At 46.3% G+C, this 17,479-nt stretch overlaps 1 long non-coding RNA gene across 1 annotated transcript; it reads left to right on the top strand.

Annotated features, from left to right (window-relative positions):
* The first annotated feature begins 3,855 nt into the window (after positions 1–3,855).
* Gm33840 lies at positions 3,856–7,188 on the top strand. The gene is made up of 3 exons (XR_390574.3): positions 3,856–3,968; positions 4,128–4,197; positions 6,115–7,188. It is a non-coding gene; the product is annotated as a predicted gene, 33840 (long non-coding RNA).
* The last annotated feature ends 10,291 nt before the right edge of the window (positions 7,189–17,479 follow it).

Raw genomic sequence — 17,479 nt, 5'->3', positions numbered from 1 at the left:
GCAGACACAATGCAACCAGCAGCCTCAAGTACCTGCTGCCAGAATTTCCTGGCCACAACCTTCGGATCCTGTCAAAAAATAAGACCTTCCTCCTTTAGGTTACTTTTGTTGGAGTATTTTATCACAGCAGCTAAAACAAACTAATTATGTGGATGAGAAAAGCTACCTGTATCTTTAACGTTTTGTATTCAGAACACACACACACACACTCAGAGAGAGAGAGATTGCTACTAATGTAATAAGATGTTTTAAAAAGAGCATTGGGGAATTGAAATAAATCTCTCATTAGACTGACATAAGTAAACCTGTTTTTTTTGGGAGGGTTGTCTTTTTTTATTTATTTATTTGTTTTTATTACATATTTTTCTCAATTACATTTCCAATGCTATCCCAAAAGTCCCCCATACCCTCCCCCCCACTTCCCTACCCACTCATTCCATTTTTTTTTTTTTTTTTTTTTTGGCCCTGGCGTTCCCCTGTACTGGGGCATATACAGTTTGTGTGTCCAATGGGCCTCTCTTTCCAGTGATGGCCGACTAGGCCATCTTTTGATACATATGCAGCTAGAGTCAAGAGCTCCAGGGTACTGGCTAGTTCATAATGTTGTTCCACCTATAGGGTTGCAGATCCCTTTAGCTCCTTGGCTACTTTCTCTAGCTCCTCCATTGGGAGCCCTGTGATCCATCCATTAGCTGACTGTGAGCATCCACTTCTGTGTTTGCTAGGCCCCGGCATAGTCTCACAAGAGACAGCTACATCTGGGTCCTTTCCATAAAATCTTGCTAGTGTATGCAATGGTGTCAGCGTTTGGAAGCTGATTACGAGGTGGATCCCTGGATATGGAAGTCTCTACATGGTCCATCCTTTCGTCTCAGCTCCAAACTTTGTCTCTGTAACTCCTTCCATGGGTGTTTTGTTCCCACTTCTAAGGAGGGGCATAGTGTCCACACTTCAGTCTTCATTCTTCTTGAGTTTCATGTGTTTAACAAATTGTATCTTATATCTTTGGTATCCTAGGTTTTGGGCTAATATCCACTTATCAGTGAGTACATATTGTGTGAGTTCCTTTGTGAATGTGTTACCTCACTCAGGATGATGCCCTCCAGGTCCATCCATTTGGCTAGGAATTTCATAAATTCATTCTTTTTAATAGCTGAGTAGTACTCCATTGTGTAGATGTACCACATTTTCTGTATCCATTCCTCTGTTGAGGGGCATCTGGGTTCTTTCCAGCTTCTGGCTATTATAAATAAGGCTGCTATGAACATAGTGGAGCATGTGTCCTTCTTACCAGTTGGGGCATTGATGCCCCAACTGGTAAAAAAAAAAAAAAAAAAAAAAAAAAAAGGAAAAAAATTTTTGGGAGAACAGAAGAGCTTCATGAAAAGTGCCTCAAGTTTTTGAAGCGCTATCCTGTAAGATGGACAAGAGAGTCCCAGGTGTTACAATATAGGCACTGCTTTTTTTACGGAGCTTTAAGTAGCTACTTGGGCCCACAAGGTGACTATCAGCAGGATGCAAAGCTGGCATCTCTACTTCCATTCTGTGCCTGTCCACTTGACTTTGGGTCAGACTCCTGTTTGACTCTAGACAGGTATGGTAGTCACTGGTAAGTGTGGTCTGCATGACCATTCTTATTGCTGCCACCTTGGATTCCAGAAACAGCAAGGCTACCCAGGCAGGACACACATTTCCACCTCCAGATATAGACATAGATATAGATATGTCTGCCGTGTTGAGGTTGCACCGTAGAACAAAAATAGTCATCTCATATATACTAGATGGACCCCCTCAACAACTTCTTCAAAACATCTCACAGAACCAGGGCTAAGACAAGGACCAACCAGACCATGTCATGACAAAAACTTTTTAACCATGCTTGCCTATTGCCCATGGCTCAAATTCCTCTCCTAAGTCCTACAACTCACATCAACAATTTAAAGATGAACTTAGAGTCAAGGGATTCCTTTATTTTGTCCTCTTCCCAAAGTGTTGATGACATCTCCTGCCCCTGCTTGTCACTATTACAAGTTTCTTTAATTAGGGTGTTTGTTGGAACATGTGGCCAAGCCTGGCCTGCTGCTGCTGCTGCTATATTCAGGGTTTTTGCCTAAAATTCTGGTCACCATGTCTCCAAAATTCAGAAGAGTTATGTCAGGTCTACCAATAATGGTATAAGTTGGGCAAAAAAATCAGAACACTGACACTGGAAACCTAGAGGTTTAAATCCTTTCTCAATAACATATAGCTTCAGTTTCCCCATATGTAAACTTGGAGGGTTGTTGTGCACATTCAATAAAAAACATGAGTTTAGAGGGTGTATCACCATGTCTAGAGGGTGGCAGGTCTTCTGTTGTCTTCTGCTGTCCTTGTAAGGAAGTGAGTTCTTTAGCTTCAGAGGTATTCAAACATCAGTTGGTGTTCAGTAAGCTGGAAAGCTGTATTGGGAAGCAGGTTGGGGCATCAGAAACTAAAGTGGATTAGGTGACCCCTGAGTTTCCTTGCACACAAGGCTTTCAAAGCCTTTGTTTCCCTAAGCTCCAGGTTCCTGTGCAGTCCCCTACTGGCCTGGGCTCCAGCTTAGGGCTTTGTTTTTCTACTTTTGTGCTTGCCAGGGAGCAGCCTCTTCTTTAGCAGCTAAGTTTCTTTTAGCTCGGCGGCTGCATTCTTGGAATTCCCAAGATTCTAGTCCCTTTGCCTCCTCAACACTGTGAACATTGGGTTCTTGTGGAGAGGACAAAAAGGTCGCTTTCCAAACACCATTTGCTCCCAGACTCTCATCTGAATAATTCTACTCAACCCCAGCAAGCACACCAGGCTGTGGGTCAACCTCAATGCCCTTGACAAGACCACTGCTGATGAAGGCTAACAAGAGGTCATTGTTTTAAGCTGGAGAATGGCAACCTTACTTCTGGGTGAGGAGAGCCAGGTATGGGAGCTGAGAATGTGTCTGCTCACTGTAGCTGAGGCAGCGGTGGCCAAGCGCCCTTCCGAATTCTCTTCCTCTTAGTCCGAGCTCTTGAGGAGGAGAAGGAGGAGGAGGACACATTTATTGGGGTTACTACAAATTCAGCTTTGCTGCTGCTGCCTTTCTAACCACAATATAAAGTAACTCCCACAACACAGGGAAGATAAGCTCTTTAAAGAAAATATAAAAGCATTAGCTTGGCAATTCCCCCAAACCTCATCATGAACCATAGACATTTTTGAAGTTTAACAAAGAAAAGCGCATCATTAGAGAACACTGCTCCATCACCATTCTTATGCAAATCCTTCCAGATACTTGGGTGGAAAAATTCCATCTAACACGCAGCAAGAAATAAATGTTTCAGGGTGGAAATTTCAGCTCTACCGAGTGCATTTGTCACTAGTATAATCCAAACGACTCTATGTGCACTGACTACAGAATTAGTATCGATCCATTCACCATGTAAACATCAAGTACTTTCTATTATTACTTGAAATAGCATGCTATCACAATTTCTATTTCCTCCTTCTATCTTAAATAGAAGTATTGCACATTAGCCCTTTCCTTCATGTACTTTTCTGCACAGCTATCTAACTACAGTGTTCAGTGTGGTGCTGAGTTTCCTGCAGACATCTGCAGTATTAGCATTAAAGCACTTTCCTTTCAAGTCATCTCTGATTGAAGACAATGCAACTTGCATTTACCCAGAAACTGTTACCAGGGCTTCTCTTGGAAACCAGCACATTTTCATTCTCTTCTCTCCCTCTCCCTCTCCCTCCTCCCTCCCTCCTTCCCTTCTTCCTTCCCTTCCCTCTTTCCCTCCCTCTTTTCAACCCACCCTCCACCCCTTCCTCTCCCTCCCCCTCTCTGAGAGAGAGAGAGAGAGAGAGAGAGAGAGAGAGAGAGAGAGAGAGGATAACATCTTTTGTTTGCCTCTCAATTCTCACGCAGAGACCATCGTCATAAGAATGTCTCCCCAGCTCTCTGAAGCCTTTAATAGGTCAGGACCACCAGGTCTCTGGCTTCCTGTGATAGTGGAGGAGGTGGGGGGGGGGGGGTTAGAGGATATTTGGCCAGCCTAAGAATGGTATTTAACTCCAGGATGACTTGCTGTAGGAGCTCAGGATCTGACTCTGGGTTGCATTGTTTACATGTCTAGATGCACGAAGGAAACATACCTTGCAAAATCATTTCTGCTGCTTCAAAGACTGTAAAAAGCATGGCAAGAGGTGAGTTTTCTCTTCCCATTCCTGCCTTTCACCGCCTAACAGCATGGGGAAATTTGGGCTGGGTTCCAGACCCTGGAGGGTCAATTTAGCCCAAATAGCTGGAGGGTACATATGGCATAATTCATGTTCTCTGGTGCTGGTGGCATTCCCTGGGCACCACGAACATCCCCCCCCCCCCCCCCCCCCCCAGAGCACAGAGCTTCTCGTTACCCTGGCCATGCCACTAACAGCACGGACCTCAAGTGACAAGTCGATTCCCGGTGTCTTCAGAGCCCAGTGGTAGAACTAGTCAGAATACATTCAGTTGTATTTCTGTCACTGGAAATCTGTACCTTGCCACTTTAACCTGCCACACAGCCAGCTTTCAGAATGTGTATAATACCCCGTCAGCATATTTACTACTCTTGCTCTCTTCAGCCAAAAAAAAAAAAAAAAAATTGTAGAGCCTGCAAGTTTTTAATCTGAAAAAAAAAAAAAAAAAAGCCAGGGAGGGGTTCGTTGAAGAGACGAAGAATGATCTGGAAGCAGCCAGGCACTGTTTAACTAGCCTTGAGACCAAGTTCCTTGGAGCCCATCTTAAAAAAAATAATAACTAATTTACATGTGTATTAGTACATGGCAGCTTTGTTACCAAGCTAAATGGATGTAAAATTCAAACAGATGAAATTCTAAAATTGGATAGTGTGTGTTAAATATTCAAAGGAGAGAGGGGGAGAGAGAGAGAGAGAGAGAGAGAGAGAGAGAGAGAGAGGAGAATATAAAAGAACCGTACACCTAGATCTGTTTCTAATGGATCTCTAGGTTTCTTCCTTGACAACAACAATTCAGCCTCTTGAATGCTGCTCAGCTGTGTTGACAACAAGGTCCTGTTCTTCCCACTGAGTGTCCCTTCAACAAGTAGAACCAGATTTAGGGCATGTGCATATACAATCCTCTAATGCACTGACATTTGAAAAGCAGTACAAACAATCTCAAAACACTGGTTTGGATTGCTTCAACGATAGTCATGAAATGCTTTACAGAGGAAATATGGTTAATTAGTTAAAAGAAAAGCAGTATCCTGGCCACCCATTGGCTACCTGTCCATTTCCCACTTCCCTGCTAACATCAGGCTTGCTTTGGCCAGGAAACCATCCTTGACCAGCAAAGCAGCCCTCTCTAGCTGTAGGTAAAATCTTGGAATGCAGTCATTGGCTGGACTAATCTCATGTCCTTGGAGTGACTGGCTTAGATGAGGACATATGTTTCAATTCTGACAAAGGAAACATAAGGAAATCAACTCAAGGGGCTCGGAGAGGTTTCCTCTCTCTTAGAAAAGCTGCCAGTAGTAAAAATCTATTGTTCAATGTTGCACCTGAACTTCACCTGAAAACCACAGACGGATGCCATTGAATGTAAAAGGATGAGAATCTTGGTCCCAGTTGGCCTGCCAGATTAACTAACTCAAGCAGCCCTACTTTGGACTTACTGAAAAGATACTGATACTGTCCCCATGCTCGGGGTTGTCAAGCCCAGCAAAAGCAGGATGACTTGTTCTTGGCTCTGATTGATGAATATGAGTCATTCACTTTCTCCCTTGCTCTATTTTTGCCTCATATGAACTTCCTGGGTAAAATGGGACCGTTCTTATATTTGAATGGGTATGGGTAAAAGTTGCTCAAAAAGGAAAGGGTATTATTAGTCAGTCTTAGCTCTCAGTGTCTTCACTGGAAAAATAAAATGACCCGATGGTAGTTTAACAACAATTCAAATCTGTCTGCTGAACCCTCATGAGTCTCAGCTCCTGTCACCAGTAAATTTCATGACAGTCTTCATTTCAAGAGAAGGGAGAGGTTGCAGCATAAACAAAACACCCTGCAGCCCCCAGAGACTCACACCTTTTAGAAAATAAGGACCCCGTTCTACGTTCTATTGCAGCTTCCAATATGGTCAAGCACAGAGACCATTGGTTTCTTCTGATGAAGTCACGCTTCAGACTGGAGAGGGGAGGGACCTCTACAAGGCCCCTGAGTCACAACCACTAAATCACTAGGCTTCCTGGAGCAGCTTTTGAGATGACGATGTTAACTAAGAATGAGGAGCCAGGCAGCATTCTGCGTAACACAAAGACGTAAGTCCTAACAGAACAAAGCAAGATGCTTACACTTGTAAGAAAACATGCAAATCAATAAGGAAATGTGCTGTCAGGATAGGGGAAAGAACATCAAGTCCGGTGAGAGACTTGTTCTGCAGTACTCTAAGAATTGCGACTGAAAACAAACAGATTACCTAAATATAGGTTCCAGCGTCTACAGGAAGACAATAGAGGAGTGTGTTCTAAATGGAAATTGACATGTTCTACACATTCTTCCTTCTCTAAACGGGTAAAAGTTTTACCATAAGCAGCACTGAAAGAAGGACTACATCATAGAACGAAATGGTTGACATACATGTGACAGACAAAACTATTCGAACAAATTAGAATTTAGAAATTAATTCAAGCTTTTTTGTTTTTGTTTGGTTGGTTGGTTTGGTTTTGGGGACAGGATTTCTCTGTGTAGCCCTGACTATCCTGAAACTCACTCTGTAGACCAGGCTAGTTTTCAATTTACAGTGAGTGATCTGTCTTCCGCTGCCTCCCAAACTCTGGGATTCAAGGCATGCACCATCGCGGCCTGGCAATTTAAAGTATTTTTAAAGGATAAGTATCGCAATATAAAACTAAAGAAGAGGAATTGGAGAGATGGTTCACCATTGTGAGCATTGCCTGCTTTTGCAGAGGACCCAGGGTAAGTTTCTGGCACTGTCATGGTGGCTCAAAACCATCAGTAATTCTAGGCCAAGGGGGACTCAACACTTTCTTTTGACCTCTTCAGATACCAGGTATGCATGTAGTGTACATATATGTGGCAAAACACTCATAAACATAAAAAATATACATTTTAATTTTTCATGTAATATATTTTGACCATTTTTTATTTCCCCAACACCTCCTATATCTTCCTTGTACTCCTATTCACCTAACTTTATGACCTCTCTCTCTCTCTCTCTCTCTCTCTCTCTCTCTCTCTCTCTCTCTCTCTCTCTTAAAAGAATCAAAATAAGCAAAATACCAATAAGTCAAAATATGTCTCTCCCCCTCTAAAAAAACAACATCAAGTCTGTTTTTTGTTGGCCAGCTACTACTGGGCATAGAGCTTGCACTGGAGTGTTGTTGATATAGCCAGTGACACTGAAAGGAAATAAAACTGTAATTCATGTAATGTATGTTAAATAGCCCAAAGAGTTGTTTGTGAGCTTTGAAACCTGGGGCTGAGAACACAGCAGAACAGACCAGGACATGCCCGGGCAAGCCCATCGCCTCCCTAGTTCCCACCCCTCTGACCTAAGTTAAATGTTACAGGCTGCTGATGTTTAAATGAACCAATCATGTGAAACCGCGCCAATTCCTCCCCCAGCCCCACTCCTTTTCTATAAAACCCCCTAGCTTCCAAGCCTCGTGGTCGAATCCACTGTCTCCTGTTGTGTGAGATACGTTTCGACCCGGAGCTCCGCCATTAAAAAACCTCTTGTTGTTACATCAAGGTGTTGTGTTCTATTCGCGATTCTTGGGTGCACGCCGAATCGGGAGCTGAGTGGGGGTTTCCCCACTGAGTTCTTTCATTTGGAGGTCCCACCGAGATCTGCGTGACACCCAGGAACCCCGAAGGACCCCTTGGAGGTGCGTTTGTTTGTGTGAGTCTTGTTATGTTGTCTGTTGTCTAAGTGTCTAAGTGTGGCACTGCTGAATTTGTGTCTTAGTTTTTTCAGTTCTGAGATTGTGGGTTTGAGCCCCACCTGTGTTACCAGTTCTGGTATTCTGTATTCTGGCAGCTGCCACTGCGGACCGTAAGGACCCTAGTGGCTGTGGGAAGACGACGGTCTATTTCCCCACAGGCTGCACCCTTGGAAGACATTCCGAGGGAGACCCTGGAGTGCCCGGGGTACGGAACAGTCAGGAGGACCTGGCTGTTGCCTGGCAGAGTGAAGAAGAGTGAGTGCTCTTCCTGCCAGAGGAGTGGAGCGGAATCCCACTCCATCAGAGGTAGCGTTTGGCTGGTTGTGTAAGTCCAGACGCAGACGAGTGTGCTTGGATGTCTTAGTGTTTTCCGTCTCTGTCATTGTGTTGTGTTTACTCTTATTCTTCACTATGGGACAGACCGTGTCTACTCCTTTATCTTTGACTAAGGACCATTGGACGGACGTTAGGGCTAGAGGACAAAATTTGTCAGTAAAAGTGAAGAAAAAGCCATGGATGACTTTCTGTTCCTCAGAATGGCCTGTTTTTGGAGTAGGTTGGCCAGCAGAAGGAACTTTTTACTTACCCACCATAAGGGCTGTGAAGGCCATTGTTTTTCAGGAAGGACCAGGGTCGCATCCAGACCAACAACCGTACATCATGGTATGGGAGGACTTGGCACGCTACCCACCCCCGTGGGTTCGCCCATTCCTCCCGCCTCTCTGCCCTGGCACCAAGATTCTAGCCATCCGAGAAAATGGTGAGAAAGAGAAACCGAAACCACCGCTCGGGAGAGATGATGATCGCAGCACACCAGTGACGAAACCCCCCAAGATCTATCCAGAGATTGAAGAACCCCCTGAGTGGCCCGATACCCCTCAACCCCCACCGTATGCTCCCCAGCCCCAACCTTCAGCTCCCTCGGGACCCCTGCCTCAGGCCCCGGCCGGAGGAGGGGGTCCCTCCACAGGAACAAGGAGCCGGCGAGGAGTCACCCCTGAGGGGCCTGCAGATTCAACTGTGGCGCTCCCCCTCAGGGCTATTGGGGCTCCCCCTGCCGATCCAAATAGTCTACAGCCCCTACAGTATTGGCCTTTTTCCTCTTCTGACCTTTACAACTGGAAAGCTCATCACCCCCCTTTTTCAGAAAACCCTGCAGGACTCACTGGGTTGGTTGAATCATTAATGTATTCACACCAGCCGACCTGGGATGACTGCCAGCAGCTTCTGCAGACTCTATTCACAACCGAGGAGAGAGAGAGGATTCTCCTCGAGGCTCGGAAAAACGTCCGAGATGAGGCTGGGCGCCCTGTCCAAACTCCAGCTGAGATAGATGAAGGATTTCCGCTAACCCGGCCCCGATGGGATTATAATACGGCATCAGGTAGGGAACGACTGTCCAATTATCGCCGGGTCCTAGTGGCGGGTCTCAGAGGTGCTGCCCGGCAGCCCACGAATCTGGCCAAGGTAAGAGAGGTTATGCAGGGAGCGACTGAGCCCCCCTCAGTCTTCCTTGAAAGGCTCATGGAGGCTTATAGGAGATATACCCCATTCGACCCCACGTCTGAGGGTCAAAGGGCCTCAGTAATTATGGCCTTCATTGGCCAGTCAGCTCCTGACATTAGGAAGAAGTTACAGCGAATTGAGGGCTTGCAGGATTACACCATAAGGGATGTAGTTAGAGAGGCAGAGAAAGTGTATCATAGGAGAGAAACAGAAGATGAAAAGTTAGAGAGAGAGAAAAGAGAGAAAAGAGAAGAGGAGGATAGGAGAGACAGGAGGCAAGAAAAGGTTTTGACTAGGATCCTGGCCGCAGTAGGAGAAAGAGATAATGGAAGAAGAGGTAGACAGTCAGGGAACCTGGGAGACAAAAGGCAGCAGGGACCAAGGAGACCCAGAGAAGGCGGGCAGCGCCTGGAGAGGAACCAATGCGCGTATTGCAAGGAAATGGGCCACTGGAAGAGCGACTGTCCGAAAAAAAAACAAGAGGTAAAGGTGCTTTCTCTTGGAGAAGATGAAGACTAGGGGGAACGGGGCTCGGCCCCCCTCCCCGAGCCTAGGGTAACTTTAGAAGTGGAGGGGACCCCTGTGGACTTTCTAGTTGACACGGGAGCCGAATTTTCAGTACTCAAAACACCTCTAGGAAAAGTAAAGAAAAATGAAAAAACCTTGGTGATCGGGGCCACGGGACAAAAATCGTATCCATGGACCACATCCCGAGTAGTAGACATAGGGCGAAATCGAGTAACTCATTCGTTTCTAGTCATTCCAGAGTGTCCTATGCCTTTATTGGGGAGAGACTTACTAACCAAGTTAAAAGCACAAATAACTTTCACCTCTCATCGACCGGAGGTTTTCTGGGGAATAAAAGCGCCCCAGACTCTAGAGCTGTCTTTACAACTAGGGGAGGAATATCGACTTTACCAAAATAAAGTAAAGCCCCCTGAGGGATTACAGGACTGGTTGAATCAATACCCTCAGGCGTGGGCAGAGACGGGAGGAGTGGGGATGGCAAAACTGGTCCCCCCCGTGGTGATTGAACTTAAGTCCGGGGCCACCCCTATAGGGGTCCGACAATATCCCATGAGCAGAGAAGCTCAAGAGGGTATACGCCCCCAAATTAACAAACTGCTCCAACAAGGGATTTTGGTCCCATGCAAATCCCCTTGGAACACTCCTCTACTTCCAGTAAAAAAACCAGGGACCAGGGACTTCCGTCCAGTACAGGACCTTAGAGAAGTCAACAAGAGAGTTCAGGACATACACCCCACGGTGCCAAATCCTTATAACCTCCTCAGCACCTTGCCACCTGGTCGAACATGGTACACAGTCCTGGATCTCAAAGATGCTTTTTTCTGTTTGAGGTTACACCCCAACAGCCAGCCCTTGTTCGCTTTCGAATGGCGAGACTCCGAGAGTGGACAAGCCGGACAGCTCACATGAACGAGGCTGCCTCAGGGATTCAAGAACTCGCCCACTTTGTTCGATGAAGCCCTACACCGAGATCTTGCTCTTTTCCGAGCCAATAACCCACAGGTGACTCTTCTGCAATATGTAGATGATCTGCTCCTAGCTGCAGAAACACGCGAGGACTGTGAAATTGGGACCCAAAACCTCCTGGGCGAGTTAGGTAAGCTGGGGTATCGGGCCTCTGCTAAAAAGGCTCAGTTATGCCAGATAGAAGTGACCTACCTAGGATATGTCTTGAGAGATGGACAACGGTGGCTCACAGAAGCCAGAAAACAAGCTGTTATGCAGATCCCGGCCCCAACCACTGCTCGCCAGGTAAGAGAGTTCCTGGGGACCGCCGGGTTTTGCAGACTCTGGATTCCCGGATTTGCCACACTGGCAGCTCCCTTGTATCCACTAACCAAAGAGAAAGGGGAATTCACCTGGACCAGAGAACATCAGCTAGCCTTTGAAACTCTCAAAAAGGCACTGCTGCAGGCTCCAGCATTGGCCCTGCCAGATTTAAACAAACCTTTCACCCTATACATTGATGAAAGAAATGGAGTGGCAAGGGGAGTCCTTACCCAGGTTTTGGGACCATGGAAGCGCCCGGTAGCCTACTTATCAAAGAAACTGGACGCTGTGGCCAGTGGATGGCCCTCCTGCCTGCGAGCGATAGCAGCCACGGCTGTGCTAGTAAAAGATGCTGACAAACTGACTATGGGCCAGAATGTTACTATAGTGGCCCCACACTCTCTTGAGAGCATCATCAGGCAACCACCGGACCGCTGGATGACCAACGCCCGAATGACGCACTACCAGAGCCTATTGCTGACAGAGCGAGTAAGTTTTGCACCCCCAGCCATTCTCAACCCCGCCTCCTTACTACCTGAGGCTGACGAGGCCCCTGCACATAAGTGTGAAGAAATACTGGCAGAAGAGACTGGAATCCGGCCAGACCTCACAGACCAACCTTGGCCAGGGGCGATGACTTGGTTCACGGACGGAAGCAGCTTTGTGGTAGAAGGTAAGCGGAAGGCTGGGGCGGCAGTAGTGGATGGAAAGGCTGTCATATGGGCCAGCAGTCTGCCGGAGGGTACATCAGCTCAAAAAGCGGAACTAATCGCATTAATTCAAGCCTTAAGGCTGGCAGAAGGAAGGGCTCTTAATGTCTATACCGACAGCCGGTACGCTTTTGCCACGGCTCATGTACACGGAGCAATATACCGACACCGTGGACTGCTGACGTCTGCCGGCAAAGATATCAAAAATAAAGAAGAAATTCTCAGCTTATTAGAAGCTGTTCATTTGCCCCGTAGGGTGGCAATTATCCATTGCCCAGGACACCAGAAGGGAACTGGGCCCGTTGAAAAGGGAAATCAAATGGCAGACCAAGAAGCTAAAAAAGCAGCCCAAGGGCCAATGACTCTGGTGGTGAGAACCCAACAGCCCGCTGCTGAGGAAATAAATAAAAGAACCCTCACAGAAGAAGAGGGGCGAGATTACTTAGCTAACATACACCATCTGACTCATTTAGGAACTAAAAAATTACTAAAATTGGTTAGTAAGTCCCCCTATTACATTCCTGGATTAAAAGGAATTGTGGAAGAGATAGTAAAAAACTGCCGTGCTTGTGCACTTACCAACGCTGGGTCTAGCAGGCTCCAGGAAGGAAAACGACTGCGAGGAGACAGACCTGGAGCCTACTGGGAAACTGACTTCACTGAGGTGAAACCGGCTAGGTATGGAAATAAATATCTCCTAGTTTTTATAGACACCTTTTCAGGATGGGTCGAAGCGTTCCCCACCAAGAAAGAAACGGCTAATGTAGTGGTCAAGAAGATACTTGAAGAAATCCTTCCCCGCTTCGGGATACCTAAGGTAATGGGGTCAGACAACGGACCTGCCTTCGTCTCCCAGGTAAGTCAGGGATTGGCCAGACAACTGGGGACAAATTGGAAATTACATTGTGCATACAGACCCCAGAGTTCAGGACAGGTAGAAAGGATGAACAGAACGCTAAAGGAGACTCTGACTAAAATAGCCTTAGAATCCGGCGGAAGCGATTGGACAGCCGTTCTCCCTTATGCCTTGTTCAGGGTTCGGAATACACCTGGACCCCTTGGCCTAACTCCATTTGAATTAATGTATGGGGCGCCCCCACCCATTTTTATGACCGTAGGGGATAAGAATCGCCCGGATGTGTCTTTCTCTCCTTCTTCTAGTCTTTTGGCTCGATTAAAAGCTCTCGAAATAGTAAGAAAAGAGGTCTGGGAACAGCTAAAAGAAACCTATGTTGCTGGTGACACACAGGTGCCGCATCAGTTTGAAGTAGGAGACGCAGTCCTGGTGAGGAGACACCGAGCGGGAAACCTAGAACCGAGGTGGAAGGGACCCTACTTGGTGCTACTGACAATGCCCACCGCGGTCAAAGTGGAAGGAATCCCCACTTGGGTCCACGCATCCCACGTTAAGAGAGCACCCCCTGGAGTCAGCCATGATGAGTGGACTTTGGAGAAGACTACTAATCCTTTTAAGTTGCGCCTGCTTCGTAGGAGCGATCCCAAAAGACTTCAACCCCCACAGTCCTGTTCAACAAACGTGGGAGGTACTCAATGAGGGGGGTAGGGCTGTATGGACAATCGCCGAGGTACACCCTCTGTGGACTTGGTGGCCTGATCTTTTCCCTGACATCTGTAAGTTGGCTATAGGAGCCCCTCCTGGATGGGACTTGGAGGGGTACTCTGACATTCAGAGGGCACCTTTAACACCCCCTCCGTACGTAGAAAAACATTCGAGAGACCCATGGGGTGGTTGCTCTAACCAAAGGGATAGAAGTATGCTTCGAACCCATCCCTTCTATGTCTGCCCCGGGCCCCACCGAAGTCAGTCCCTCAATCCAACGTGTGGAGGTAAGGCTGACTTCTTTTGTAAGAGCTGGGGTTGCGAGACTTCAGGTACAGCCCGCTGGAAGCCCTCCTCCAGTTGGGACTATATTAGAGTAACAGCCAACTATTCCCTAGCGTCTTATGTACCTGGAGGATTTGACCTAGACGAGTGTACTGACTGGTGCCATCCGCTCCGTGTCACCTTCACTGAACCAGGGAAGAGAGCTCTGGGATGGACAAAAGGGTATACCTGGGGTCTTAGGATTTACAAGGAAAGATATGATGAGGGATTATTGTTCACTATCAGATTAAAAATAGAGACACCCTACAATCCTTTAGGCCCCCCAACCAAGTTCACACCCCTCACCCATACAATTACTCAGCCTACTCCAGTGATTGCGGACCCCCTTAATATGGCCGCTATCACCCAACCTCCCACTCCTCAGGTACCTCTAACTATTACCCCCGCGATTCCTTCAAGACAGAGGATGTTTAACCTGGTGAGAGGAGCCTTTTATGCCCTTAACAGAACTGATCCAAGCGCTACTGAGGACTGCTGGCTATGCCTGTCCTCGGGTCCGCCTTATTATGAAGGAATCGCCTTCAATGGAGATTTCAACAGAACCAGCAGCCATACTTCCTGCTCTTGGGGTACAGGACAAAAACTGACCCTGACTGAAGTATCCGCGAGGAATCCAGGTCTCTGTATAGGTACCCCACCTTCCACTCACAAACACCTATGCGGACAAATTCAGTCCGTGTCCAGAACGGAAGCTGATTACTATCTTGTACCTTCCCCGGTTGGATGGTGGGCTTGCAATACAGGACTTACTCCCTGTGTATCAACTAAGGTTTTTAATTCATCTCATGATTTTTGTGTCATGATCCAGCTGTTACCCCGTGTATATTATCACCCTGCATCCAGTTTAGAAGAAAGCTATGCGGGCCGGCGGTCAAAAAGAGAACCAATTACTTTAACCCTGGCTGCATTCATGGGAATAGGTATGGCAGTAGGAGTGGGGACGGGAGTGTCAGCTTTGATAGAAGGAAGACAGGGAATTCAGTCTTTGAGGGATGCTGTCAATGAAGACCTAGCGGCAATAGAGAAGTCCATTGACGCTTTAGAAAAATCTTTGACCTCCCTGTCTGAGGTAGTTTTACAGAACAGGAGAGGTCTTGATTTGTTGTTCCTAAAGGAAGGAGGACTGTGTGCTGCCCTTAAAGAAGAGTGCTGCTTCTATGCAGATCATACAGGAATAGTTAGAGACTCTATGCAGAAACTGAGAGAAAGATTAGAGCGAAGGAAACGGGAACGGGATGCTCAATGGGGGTGGTTTGAGTCGTGGTTTGAATCACGACCATCTTGGATAACTTCTTTAATTTCCGCTGTAGCCGGACCAATCCTTATGATATGCTTAGCTTTAGTTTTCGGCCCTTGTATAATAAATAGAGGAATGGCTTTCATCCAGAGTAAAATTGATACAGTAAAACTCATGGTTCTTGCCGGGCGTGGTGGCGCACGCCTTTAATCCCAGCACTCGGGAGGCAGAGGCAGGCGGATTTCTGAGTTCGAGGCCAGCCTGGTCTACAAAGTGAGCTCCAGGACAGCCAGGGCTATACAGAGAAACCCTGTCTCGAAAAACCAAAAAAAAAAAAAAAAAAAAAAAAAAAAAAACTCATGGTTCTTCAAAGGCAATATCAACCTATAGTTCAGGTAGATGAAGAGTTAGGGGACACCAATCTCTAAGATTCTATGATTAGAATTAGTCTAAACAGAAGAAGAGGGGAATGAAAGGAAATAAAACTGTAATTCATGTAATGTATGTTAAATAGCCCAAAGAGTTGTTTGTGAGCTTTGAAACCTGGGGCTGAGAACACAGCAGAACAGACCAGGACATGCCCGGGCAAGCCCATCGCCTCCCTAGTTCCCACCCCTCTGACCTAAGTTAAATGTTACAGGCTGCTGATGTTTAAATGAACCAATCATGTGAAACCGCGCCAATTCCTCCCCCAGCCCCACTCCTTTTCTATAAAACCCCCTAGCTTCCAAGCCTCGTGGTCGAATCCACTGTCTCCTGTTGTGTGAGATACGTTTCGACCCGGAGCTCCGCCATTAAAAAAACCTCTTGTTGTTACATCAAGGTGTTGTGTTCTATTCGCGATTCTTGGGTACACGCCGAATCGGGAGCTGAGTGGGGGTTTCCCCACTGAGTTCTTTCAACACTCCATTGAAAAACATTGATTTTTACCTTTGCCAGCAAGTTTCGATTGCAAATATGTTCTTGTTTAGTGTTGGGATCCTGTGTCGATTTTCCCTTCTTGGTACTGGGACCCTATCGTGCTTGAACCTGTGCAGGGCTTATGTGTACTGTTTCAATCTCTGCGAGTTCATAAATACCTCAGTCCTATTGTCTAGAACAGTTTCCTTGAAGTCATCCATCCCTCTAATTCTTACTCCTTCTGCTTCCTCTTCCACATAGATCCCTGAGCCTTGAAAGGAGGATTTTGATGAAGAATTAAAGAATCCCATTAAGAATTGAGTGTTCCAAAGTCTCCCTCACTCTTTACATTGTCCAATTGTGGATCTCTGTGTTAAATCCCATCTAACGCAAGATGAAGCCTCTCTGATGTGGGCTGAGTGAGGCACTGGTCTATGGATATAACAATATGTTATTAGGAGCAATATGTTATTATGCCATTTTATTACTATGTTCCCTTAGCAGAACAATAGCAGTGCGCTTTTCCCTGACCCATGATCTATCTGGTTTCAGGATTTTGGCCATTTGAGCAGTGTCAAGTATGGGTGCCATCTCATGGAGGGAGTCTTAAATCTAACTTTTTAAAGTGGTTAATTATACCCATAAGATGTGTGCCACTACTGCACCAGTATAGCTTGCGAGCAGGTCAGTACCTTCCTAGCACCATCATCACTAGTTAGTAGGGATGAGGCTTTCCAGTTAGTCAGGCACCATTTTGACTTGTCAGTGTCCGATGACAGATGTAAGCGTTGTTTTCAACAGTTGGGTTATCAGGTTGAGGAAAGCAATCAGTAGCTTTGGCAATAGCCTGTGATGTTGTGGGTGCAGGGAGGATGTCCATATGACTCTCTGGGCTAATGATTCAGCAAGATGTAGTCCATCCCTGGCACTGGAGGTGTTGATGTCTAGTTAGGTTGCTGTCTCCCTTATTATTTGGTATTATTTGGTGAGTGCATTTAGACGCCTTTCGTGTGTGTGTGTGTGTGTGTGTGTGTACTCGCTTGTGTGTTTTAGAAAGGCTCTTAAGCAGTATTCTTTTATATGGTTTTTCAAATGCCCTTTAGTGTGAGTCGTCCCTCCCCATATTCCCTCCTGTGTCTTCTCTCGAATTCCCCTTACTAAATTCTCCTATTCTAAGTAGAAGTTTTCCTTTTCACCTCTCTATAATACTATATTCTATTTTCCCTTCCTCTGAAGATCCACTTCTCCCCTCTGGTCCCTTATTAGGTACCTAACCTCTGTGGTTATTTGGAATTTAGCACACAAACAGAAAATTTGAAAGCTGTCTTAGTTAGGGTTTCATTGCTGTGAGAAGAAACCATGCCCAAGGCAATTCTTTTTCTTTTTTAATTAGGTATTTTCCTCATTTACATTTCCAATGCTATCCCAAAAGTCCCCCATACCCTCCCCCCCCCACTCCCCTACCCACC

This window comes from Mus musculus, chromosome 4 (genome assembly GCF_000001635.26).
Source record: "Mus musculus strain C57BL/6J chromosome 4, GRCm38.p6 C57BL/6J".
Taxonomy (NCBI): Eukaryota; Metazoa; Chordata; class Mammalia; order Rodentia; family Muridae; genus Mus; species Mus musculus.
Note: the sequence above shows the minus strand (reverse complement) of the source record. Positions and strands in the feature narration are given on the sequence as shown.